Here is an 11,231-nt window from a genome sequence, read left to right as displayed (position 1 = left end):
CTAAGACATAGCATATCATTTTTAATTGTCTCTTTGCTTAGTTTACTTTAATCAAAGGATTAAGAAATCTATTATAAGGTTTTTGGTGGGGGTAGCATTGTGAAGGGAAGGGCAAATGGACAAATGTGGTGGAAGTACTTTATGTGCTCCTACAAAAGTAAACAATGAAGGTGGGGGAAAGTGGCTCACAACTTTAATCCTATCTATTCAGAAGGTTGTAAGCAGGAAAAATCAGTGAGTCTTATCTCCAAAAAACTACCAAAAGGCCGGGCGCTGGTGGCTCACGCCTGTAATCCTAGCTACTCAGGAGGCTGAGATCTGAGGATCGCGGTTCAAAGCCAGCCCGGGCAGGAGAGACCGTGAGACTCCTATCTCCAATAAAAACCACCAGAAAACCGGAAGTGGCGCTGTAGCTCAAGTGGTAGAGCGCTCGCCTTGAGCTGAAGAGCTGAGGGACAGCGCCCAGGCCCAGAGTTCAAGCCCCACGACCGACAAAAAAAAAAAAAAAAAAAAAAAAACTACCAAAAGAAAGGAAATGGGTTGTAGCTCATGTGGTAGCATGCTAAGATTAAGCAAAAGGAGCATAGATATGGTACTCAAGCCCCGAGTTCAAGACCTAGAATAAGCACAAAACAAACTAACAAAACCTGCTGAAATTGCTTTAAGAAGGGTCTATGAGAGAAAAATGGTTAGGGTAGATTTGATTTGGGAACATTTGGTATCTGTCACAGTATATGCGAATAGATCCACTATAGGTTGCTGTGGAAATATTATTCCTTGTTCCATTATGAGCTATTTGGATTCACTATTTCAGTGTGAAGTGATATTTCTTGAGAGAAAATTGTCAGTTTGGAGCCCAGCACTGCTGGATCATGCCTATAGCCTTAGCTGCTCAGGAGGTGGAGATCTGAAGACCAATGTTTGAAGCCAGCCCATGAAAGAAAGTCCATGAGACTCATCTCCAAAAAACTACTAAAACACTCCTGGAAGTGGTGCTGTGACTCAAGTGGCACAGCACTAGTCTTGAGCAAAATTAGCTCAAAGACAGCACCCAAGCCCTCAGTTCTAACCCCAGGATCAGCATATACACAGAAAAATTTTAGTATGACTTCTGAACGAGGTTTTGTACCATTTTTCCATGAGTTCATTTTCAGACAGCACTATGTCCTGTGGGAGGCTTCTGTGTTCTGGCTTACATGGCATTTCTATTAGATGATATGTAATAGGCATCTACACAAAATTCCCTCACTCAAATTATATTCTTCAGTTAACAATCTATTATGGGAAAGAATTGAATTTCCCCATTTGTTTAAGTACTCAATGAATTTAACAGTATAAATTTGTAGATTGCTATTTAAGTTATATTCCATTTCTATTAGTTTACGCTCTTAAAGTTCTTATTCTTAGTTTATGTAAGTATGTATGTATGTATGTATTTTGTTGGCCATGGGGTCTGAACAAAGGGCCTGGGAGCTGTCCCTCAGCTTTTCAGCTCAAGGCTAGTGCTCTACCACTTGAGCCACAGTACCACTTTCTGCTTTTCTGCTTATGTGGTTCTGAGGAATTGAACCCAGGGCCTCATGCATGTGAGGCAAGCACTCTACCATTCAGACACCTTCCCAGCCCCTCTTTGTTTAGTTTTAAAGTGCCTTTAATGACCTTTCTTAATATAAGATGATATAATTCTATAACTATATCTAGTTTTTTTAATAGGTTGATGATTTCCCATAGATTCACCGCCATCAAAAGATACAAAGTATTTCCTTCACCCTTAAAAGAACAGCCAACTTCTGTTTCCTCAGAAGTTGCACAGAGGTTCTTCCTGCAGAGTATCTCATACTTATATCTAACACCATGTGACAGAACAGACAATAACAATGTCTTGTTATTCTGTTATCCTCAGAAAATAAAATGCTATTCAAAAAGACTTTGGACCTTTGTTTCCTCATGTTATTTATAATTTAAGGGAGCTCAATGCCAGACATTACTATTTTCTGTAGTTGTATGTTACAAGATCTACATTCATTCCCATGGAATATTTTATTTTTGTTGGGTGTGGTGGTCCTTGTACTAGGGCTTCAACTCAGGACCTGGTAATGTCACTTCAGATTTTTGCTCAAGGCTGGGACTCTTCCACTTGAGCTACCTCACTGCTTCTGGCTTTTTAGTGTTAACTGGAAATAAGACTGGGTAGGTGATGGAGTGGGTATGACTGTGATACATTGTATCCATGTATGGGAACGTCACAACCTCCTTCTTGTACAACCAATACTTGCTAATAAAAAGAAAGATAATTAGAGGTCTAATTGTTCACAGTAAGTTTCTTGTAATTTCCCTTCTTATGTCTTTCTCATTTTTTTCATGCTAGCATGTGTTCAGTGCTGACCCTTAGCTCTTTTTCTTATGGCTAGTACTTCAGCCACAGCTCTAGTTCATTTTTGCTAGTTAATTGGAAGAAAGAAACTATCTGATATTTGTGCCTAGGTTGTCTCTGAACCTCAGTACTCAGATCACAGCATCCTGAGTAGCTAGGATTACAGGTGAGAGCTACTCAGATCCTTGTTGTCTCCTAAATTATCCCATGTCCATTTCACAATGGCAGTCCATTTCCATGCTTCCCAGCTTTGCAGAACTAGCTTAATTATAATCCAACACCAAGTCTAACCTCACCACAGATGCTATTTTTTGTGTCATTCTCTGACTATAGACACCCTTCTCCTGGCTGATGCATTGCAACAACCTAGATGGCTCTCATACTACGCCACAAGGATAGGAAGCCAGGAAACACTAGCTTAGAAGCTGTAAAATCAGAGGAGCAAAAAGATATCGTAGTGCATTCTGCTGTGATCTTATTCTGATTTAAACAGCCTTGTCATCTATTACCAGGAGTAGCTTTGACATCACATTCTGAGTAGTGACTGGGTGTAAGCTGGTGTGTCCGAGCTGACTATAGTATTGTCCTGAGCCTGTGCAGACTGAAGAGACAAGCCAGTGCCAGTAGCACACACATTGGAATAACAAAGCAACCTATAGTTAGGCATTGCCACTCTTTGTTATAGAGTAATGAATGAATGACTCTCTAATTTCTTGACAAGAAATTCCTGCAGACCCATATGCAGCTGCCTCATCAGAGCAAGTAAAGAGCATGGTGCTGCCTGGAGGAAACACTGTGAGAAGCTGCCAGAAAGCATCTGTTTACTGGACTCATGGGGCTCCTCTGTCCTCTAGAATTAATGACAAATGAGGAGCAAACACCTCCCCCTCTAGGCAGACATACACAGGAAGAGCATTGCCACAGCACAACAGGGGACTCCCAAGACATACACTTGATCTGTGCTGTCAGAACTGAGAGTTTTATTTTTGGGGGGGAGGGTCCGGTTGTGGGGCCTGAACTCTGGGCCTGTGCCCTGTCCCTCAGCTCTTCAGCTCAAGGATAGTGCTCTACCACTTGAGCCAAAGCGCCACTTCCGGCTTTCCATTTTGCTTATATGGTGCTGAAGAATCGAACCCCCGGGACTCAGGCATGCAAGGCAAGAGCTCTACCACTGAGCCAACTTCCCAGCCCCAGAGCTGAGTTTTTAATGACACTTCATCCCACAGTGCTCCCTAAACCTTCAACCCAACCCTGCTCCTTTCATGTCCCTGACAATGTTTAGAGGCATCCAACATCCAGACTGAAGATGTTCCTTCATGTTTGGAGTAAGTCTGATCAGACTTTATATGGATCCACTGCTCAGTCAGGACTCTCGATCCCTCCCATCCCCATTTTGATAATGTGTGTCTCTTGACCTATTCCTGTCTTCTCTTTTCAAGATTCAGTCAGGGCCGGGTACAGGTGGCTCACACCTGTAATCCTAGCTACTTAGAAGTCTGAGATCTGAGGATCGTGGTTCAAAGCCAGCCCAGGGAGGAAAGTCCGTGAGACTCCTATCTCCAATAAACCACCAGAAAACCAGAAGTGGCTCTGTGGCTCAAGTCGTAGAGTGCTAGCCTTGAGTTGAAAAGCTCAGGGACATCACCCAAGCCAAGCCCAGAGATCAAGGCCTATGACTCAAAAATAAATAAATAAATAAATAAAAGAAAGCAAAAACATACAAAGCTCAGAATGGCAAGCAGCTGAAAACAGGATGGAATAAACCAACATTATCTATGACAGTTTTCAGATTATGCAGAGAAATGCCTGCATTGTTGAAGCCCAAGCCCATCTGATAGCTGAGTTTTAGCTGGCTGGCATGCCCATGATGCCAGGTAATGGTATTCACCAATTTTGTGATATTATTGGATGAGACCAATAGGCTTCAAGTTGGGAAGCTGAAAATTTTCTATTGATCTAGAAGGAGAAATATATCAAGACAAGAAATGGGATTAACACAATGCCAAAAGCAAAAGGCCATCCAATCCAAGGAAGACAGAATAACTCTGTCTCTGAAAAGATGATTCTCTCAAAGGAATCCTGAGCTGAGTATGGTGATCTATGTTTGCAATCTCTGAATTTAGGAGGCTGAGTCAGAAGTTAGGTTGAGACTAGCCTAAGTTCCATGCCAAGAGAAGAACACAAAACCAAAGCTCATCTTACAAAATAAAAGAAGGACTGGGAATGTGGCTTAGTAATAGAGTGCTGGCCTAGCACATACATGAAGTCCTGGGTTTGGTTCCTCAGTACCACATAAAGAGAAAGGCTGGAAGTGGTACTGAGGCTTGAGTGGCAGAGTGCTAGTCTTGAGCAAAAGAAACTCAAAATGAATGGTGTTAGGAAAAATGTAAAATTAATGAAATAACATCTCTCTCCCTCCCCTATATCCCTTCCTGCTTTCCTCCCTCCCTCCTTTTCTCAGTACTAGGGTTTATACAAAGGATTTCATGCTTAGGCAGGTGTTTAACTCTTAATCCACACTACGGCCTTTTTGTACTTTAGTTTTTAAGTTAGGGCATCCTGTTTTCTTCCCATCCCAGGACCAGCCTCCCATCTAGCTGAGATTATTGGAATCAGCCCAGCTTGATGATTGTGATCAGATCTCACTTTTTGCCTGGGTTGATCTTGGATTGCAATCCTCTCAATCTATGCCTCCCAAGTAGATGGTACTACAGGAGTGATCTATTATGCTTAGCCTTTAAAATGATCACTTAGAGCTGGGCACAAGTGGCTCCTGCCTGTAATCCTAGCCACTCAGGAAGCTGAGATCTGAGGATCGAGATTCAAATCCAACCAGTGCAGGAAAGACCATGAGACTCTTATCTCCAATAAACCACCAGAAAACCTAAGTGGTCCTGTGGCTCAAGTGGTAGAGTGCTAGCCTTTAGCTGAAGAGCTAAGGGACAGCAGTACCCCGGCCAAGAGTTCAAGTCCCAAGACAGACAAAAAAAATCACTTAGGAAGATAAAAGAAAAACTCCTGAATTCTCACATTTATTTAAATAGCGGCTGCCAGTCATATTTCATAAAGCACTTATGGGGCCCATGAAGTCTTTTATTTTTAAAATACAATAAAATAGTACTAGAGCAGTTGGGATATTGTTCTGCCAGTAACACAACTGTAAGAGCCTCGGAGGGAGCAAGCAAGCCGGCTACAGGCCAGCTCCACCGCCGCTTCTTCTGAGCAGCAAGCAGCCATGACTGGGGCACAGGCTCCTCAGGCCAGACCCTGCAGGCAGGGCAGCCCCTCCAAATCCCTCCAGTGGCTGACCTCAGGCCTCAAAGGCTCCAGCGCCGAGCTTCCTGGGCTCATCCCTAGGCTGGAGGTGCAGTGTGAAACAGCAAAGGAGCCAGCGAGACTCCTCCAGTGTCAGGGCAACCAGGCAGGAGTGGAGCCAAATGGCCAAACTTGCAGCAGCGACTGCAGCAGTTGTTGCTGCCTCGTGCAGCATGGGCCAGGGCTCCTGCAGCTGCTCAGGCACAGCCAGAGGTGGAGAAAAACTCCAGGACTGACACAGCCCCCTTCCACCCAATCTGCCTAAGATCTGGGAGCTGGAGTGGGAGCAGAAGGAGAGGGGTTCATATGGGTGTTGGAGGCATAGGCCTGCAAAACCCCATTTGAGCACCTGTGTGCCCTGAGGGTGGATACAGACATGCATCCCTTCCTTCCAATTTATTTATTTTTGTTGGTTGTGGGGCTTGAACTCTGGGCCTGGACGCTGTCCCTCAGCTCTTCAGCTGAAAGCAAGTGCCCTACCACCTGAGCCACAGGACCACTACCAATTCTTCTCGGGGAGGAAGGGACACCCTTTCCTCCATGCTGGGCAAAGGTTCTGCCCCGGTGCAAGACTCAGGTAATGGTTTGCTCAAAGTACCATTCGTGCTTCATCTACTTAACCACGTAGAACAATGCCTGGAGACCCCCCCCCCATGTGTAAATCACCTGTGCTTTACCTACTTTTACAACCTTGTTTAGTGGAACTGCTCCACATTTGTTGACAAGGATTAGCTTTTTCTGTTTAAACTCTCATTGTCTGTGCTCCCATAAAACTGTTTAACTCTCTGCCCCTGACTGAAGATTTACTTCTCCTGCTTGTGTGCTGTATATAAGCATGTGATGTTCCAATAAATTTTGTCTATACCCACATGGTGTAGTCCCTTCTTGCCTATACCACACATCGTGTTCCCAGATCCCGTTGTGGAAACAGCAACAGATGGGGTTATGCCGGTTGATGCCTCTGACATCTCCCCCCTTTTTTGTTTTTTAAGTACAACCGTAAGCAAGAGATCCTTTGCAGAAGGGATTTGCAGAAACTATTTTGGAATGTAGACAGCAATATCTTGACAAGACATAATGCAATCAATCCTGTAGAAACACTATGGGTAAAACTGTGCCACCAGGTTCGAGGGTCCAATTGGTTTAGCACAGATGCAATTCCCTCAGCCAGACCTTCATATCCCACCCCAGGGAGTTGTGCCAAGAAAGTCTCAATGACTTCCTGCTGTAACTAGTGGATGTCCCAAGTCAAATTTCCTTGCAAGACTGGCAGGTGGTAGTGAAGTCCCTGCCAAGTAATGTTAGAAGTGTTGAATCAAGTAGGAGTGATGCACAGTTTATTGAGCTCTAATCACACTTGAAGGTTAGCTGTTTCTGCAGATCAATTATCTGGTCTCCCATCCACTGCACCGTGTGTTGCAGGGTGTTCAGACGGGAATCAATGTCCTGTTTAATATTGTGCTGATGAGTCCATAGCTGGTGACAGTCCAGCCACTTCTCTACAAAGTCCTTGGTTTGGATGGAGGAATGCAGGGCCACTCCGGCAGTCGCAGCAGTCATGGTGATAGCAGTCATTTCAAGGATCACAGCTACACTCAGACCCAGGAATCTCCTAGTTCTCTTCAGCAGTTGCTGGAAGACTCCTGTCAACAAACCAACAGTGGGGCTCTCCTGCCAAGGTCGGGTGAGGTTAACAGGCACCCAGACCCCTAAGCGAGATCTTAATATCAGGAGAGACTGAGAAGGCATATTAAAAGAAATAGTATGATTTAAGCATGTAAAGAGTCCAGGCTGCGTGGGTTCTCATTGATTGACACTGTCCCTGTGGGCTAGGACATAGGAAAGTTTAATACAACCCTGTACAGTAAAAGAATGGTTCCTGTAAAATGTATAATTTGCCTCATGGGCCCTAGTAAAGTGACCAATCCAATTCTGAGTTGTATAAAATTGGGTGGCAAGTTTTATAAATGCCACTGCTCAGGCCCTAAGTGTCCCCTGAAGTTTATATGTGGCCTACGAGGCACAAGGCCTCCATCATGTCAGGTGAGCAAGCCAATGGGTTCTACATGATTTATAACTCCATTGTATAGACGTCACCATCAGAAGAATTATTAGTATACCAATCACCAACATGCTTTTCAGAATAATTGGCAATGAAACATCCATGAGGACCTCAATCTATAAATGAGATGTTATCATTATGCTGTATAATCTTTCCTCTAGGGTTTTGACACTGAGACCACTGAATAGAAACATAAACAAAATTCAATAATTAATGTCCTGGCATACTAGGTTAGGTGGTCGCCCAGTCTTATTTGTATAAGAATGATCCTTACCAATAAAATTTAAGGAAATTGTGCTGAATAGCCCCATATGATTGTTGATTTTATCATCAGGCAAGATGTATGCCCATACCTGTCTTCTGGTTGGTAAGCAAGGTGATGTCCCTAAACACAGTGGTAAAGACTCAAATCCTAAGGAAATAATATAAGGTATGCCTTCCTCACCTGGATGAGTAGGGTCTGCATGATCCCATGGTGGAGGAAAATACATGCTGTCATTTGTATACGCCACCGGACCTTGGTCTAGCTAATCCACTAATTTTAACAATGGTCGGTGAGTGACATAGGCCCAATATGCATGTTCACTACTCACTGCAGAAGTATTCACAAGCAGTGCAATCATGGCCAAAACAGATATTCAGGTATTCTAGGGGTTTTTGTACTGACCAGGGTGGCTTCGGTCTTGTGTCAACACCTTATTCTGACCCCATGTTGCTGGGGTCAAGCTGGTTTTCTTAAGATAAGGATGATGGCTTCCTCCAGACTTCAACCTTAGGTCTGCAAATCTGCGTACTAGATGTTCTTCCTCAGGGTTGTGTTGTGTTGTTTTTGCTTCTCTGGAGGTCGGATGAGTCAAAAAGGGACCCAGATGTTGCCAGTAGATCCATCTGGAATGATAGAAACGCTATTTTCACTTATGGGGCATTAGTCTTATTCTTCATTGATTAAATTTTTTAAACCATATGGGAATAGATAGTGAGGTGGTGCTAGAGGGATAAAATGCTTTTCAGCTTTAGTGAAAGGATCACTTTGAGTGAAATTTTAAAAATTTAGAGTAAATAAGGTTAAGGCAAAAGTTCCCTTGGGGATTCCCCTTTTTTGTTTTTTTAATAATTGAAGCTTAAATGTTTTATGGGTGTGTAAACAGTTGGCATTAGTCTACACAGGTTCATTAAAGAAGTTTTACCTAGGGACTAACTTTAGTAAACTCCCCTAATATTTTTCTGATTGTACACTGGCTTTTAGAATATGGTGTGGGGTAGTTTGTCAAGGTGACAACTTTTTACTAATTACATTTTATTCCAAACTAGAGTTTAGGCATAATTTTTTAACTTTTCATAACTGTATGGACCCTTTGGGGGGCGGCTATAGCAGCATAGCCTGTTTAGTACTTTGGTTTGTAAAAGATTTAAATAGTCTAGGATGTTTAAAGGTAAGCTCCATAAGAAGTTCCACTTGTAGGTGTTCAGTGGCAGTTTTGTAATTGACAAACAAGTTATAAAAGCAGACCTAACAGTTAGTGATTACAAATTGCATCAAGGCAAATAGGGTGGTTGAGTCCACACAACTGCCTGTAGACATCCTGGTATCTAGGCTGGAGATGGGGGCATTGCACCCAGCTTCAAGGCCTGGAGGTGGGACAAGTCTTACCTTGAAATCCTAGGAAAACATTACCTCCCCAAATGGGCGAAAGCATTGTTTAGCTCCTCAAATAGCCTAGGTGGGACAGGCAGGCCATCCTTTGGAATACAGATGTTTAGTGTAGCTCCTGGTGCTTAACTCTCTACTTAAGCCCTTATCTTTGAAAATTTAACATTTGGTCTAAATCCTGATATAAATGATCTTTTTAGTAATTATCAGACCACAATTTTGTTTTATTTTGGTGTTTATACCAATGTTTCTCTGCTTACCTGGGACTTATTTGTCTCAGTTAAATTTGAATTTTCTCCTTCCTTGTTCTGATTAATACCCTATCTCTTTACTTTTGATCTGGTCCTAACAATTTCATATTTTATTCTTAAACAAATTTATTTGTTTAGTGTCAGCCCAGAATTTACTGCCAATTAGGGTTTTAAGCACATACAGAGCAGTTTGGATTTAAGCTATTCCCCACAATTCACAACCTCAGCCTTTTACAGCCAACTATTACAAATGGTTGACAAGTTCTTGCCCAGTTATGCATGCTTATAAAGTAGCTTGCCATGACCTCCAGCTCTGATCAATTTTAGAAGAGCCAAACATTATTGCCAAAGTCCCAGGAGTGCCTCTTTCTATGTTAGGGTAAACGCAACCTTGACATTTCCCTTGGTCACTGGACTTGAACTTAGTGCCTGAGTGCTGTTTTTCAGCTCTCCAGTGCAAGGATTGCACTTTGCCACTTCGGACTCCAAAGCAACTCTGCCCGCTTTTTTGGCACTCTGCTGGCTAGTTAGAGATGATAATCTTTCTCTGCCTGGACTGGCTTTGAACTGCAGTTTGTAGATCGCTCACCTTTGGTCCTCAGCTCCACCCTCATCTGGGCCCCCTCCCATTTCTGGAGTTCCCTCCATACAACTGGTCTCTCCCTCTCTCCACCCAGACCCACCTGAACTCCCATCTACCTCACTTCCTTTTCTCTCAGATACTTCTGCTACCAGGATGATGATGGAGGTCATGTGCTCCCTCTTGGGGGAAATATGGCTCCTCTAATAAACCTTGTAATAATCTTTCTCCTTTGCCTGCCTGCCTCTGCATGGTCCCATAGGATGGATGTGTCTGATCCTCTTTCACTGGTGGCTCCATACTGGGATAGGTTCCCCAGTGCATTTGCTCCCCCTGCACTTCAGAAGGGAGTTCAAACAGCTGCCCTGGGACCTATTCTGAGATCCTTCACTCCAGTCACCAGAGGACCATCAAGGTAACTTTCTCCTGACTGAGTGCTCTACCAGCCCATCCAGCCCCACTAATTAATTCCCACTCCAGGGTAAGTGACAAGTTTGTCTGAGGTCAGGGTTTCTGATTCCAATATCAGTGGTAAGGCCACCTGAGCCTTTCTGGGCTAACTGAGCCCCACCCTCACCATCTGACCAAAAACTTGGCCAAGTGCTGGAATTAGCCACTAGAGGCCTACCATGGCCCAAGGACCCACCTTGGACCAACATAAGGACAGTCTCCACTGGTGGGGCCACCACCTATTTAGGAGCCAACCTGCACTGCAGAGGACACTCTACTCTAGGCACATGGCTTCAGGTCACTTACCATGGGAAGGACACTAAATTTCTTTACATTAAGGCCACCTGGCCTTGGAGGGCTGTTGAGTCCCCATCATTAAATTTGGCCCCACATTTAAAACTCCACTTCTGAGAGTGCTTGAGCAAGTAGCTCTCTCTCTCTCTCTCTCTCTCCCTCCCCTTAAACTTTGCCTCTTGCCAAAATTACCTGCTTGTAACCTCTTTCACAAGTATTTCATATGCTAAACGCTTTGGTTAAGCCCTGGAAGA

General features: G+C 43.7%; 1 long non-coding RNA gene across 1 annotated transcript; it reads right to left on the bottom strand.

Moving 5' to 3' along the window:
- Window positions 1–5,378: 5,378 nt before the first annotated feature.
- Window positions 5,379–9,715, bottom strand: LOC138803201 (uncharacterized). The gene is made up of 2 exons (XR_011364900.1): window positions 8,419–9,715; window positions 5,379–7,332 (listed from the first exon to the last, which is right to left on the bottom strand). It is a non-coding gene; the product is annotated as an uncharacterized lncRNA (long non-coding RNA).
- Window positions 9,716–11,231: the final 1,516 nt, after the last annotated feature.

This window comes from Dipodomys merriami, unplaced genomic scaffold, assembly GCF_024711535.1.
Source record: "Dipodomys merriami isolate MVZ:Mamm:240054 unplaced genomic scaffold, mDipMer1.0.p SCAF_3378, whole genome shotgun sequence".
In the NCBI taxonomy this organism is placed as follows: domain Eukaryota; kingdom Metazoa; phylum Chordata; class Mammalia; order Rodentia; family Heteromyidae; genus Dipodomys; species Dipodomys merriami.
Note: the sequence above shows the minus strand (reverse complement) of the source record. Positions and strands in the feature narration are given on the sequence as shown.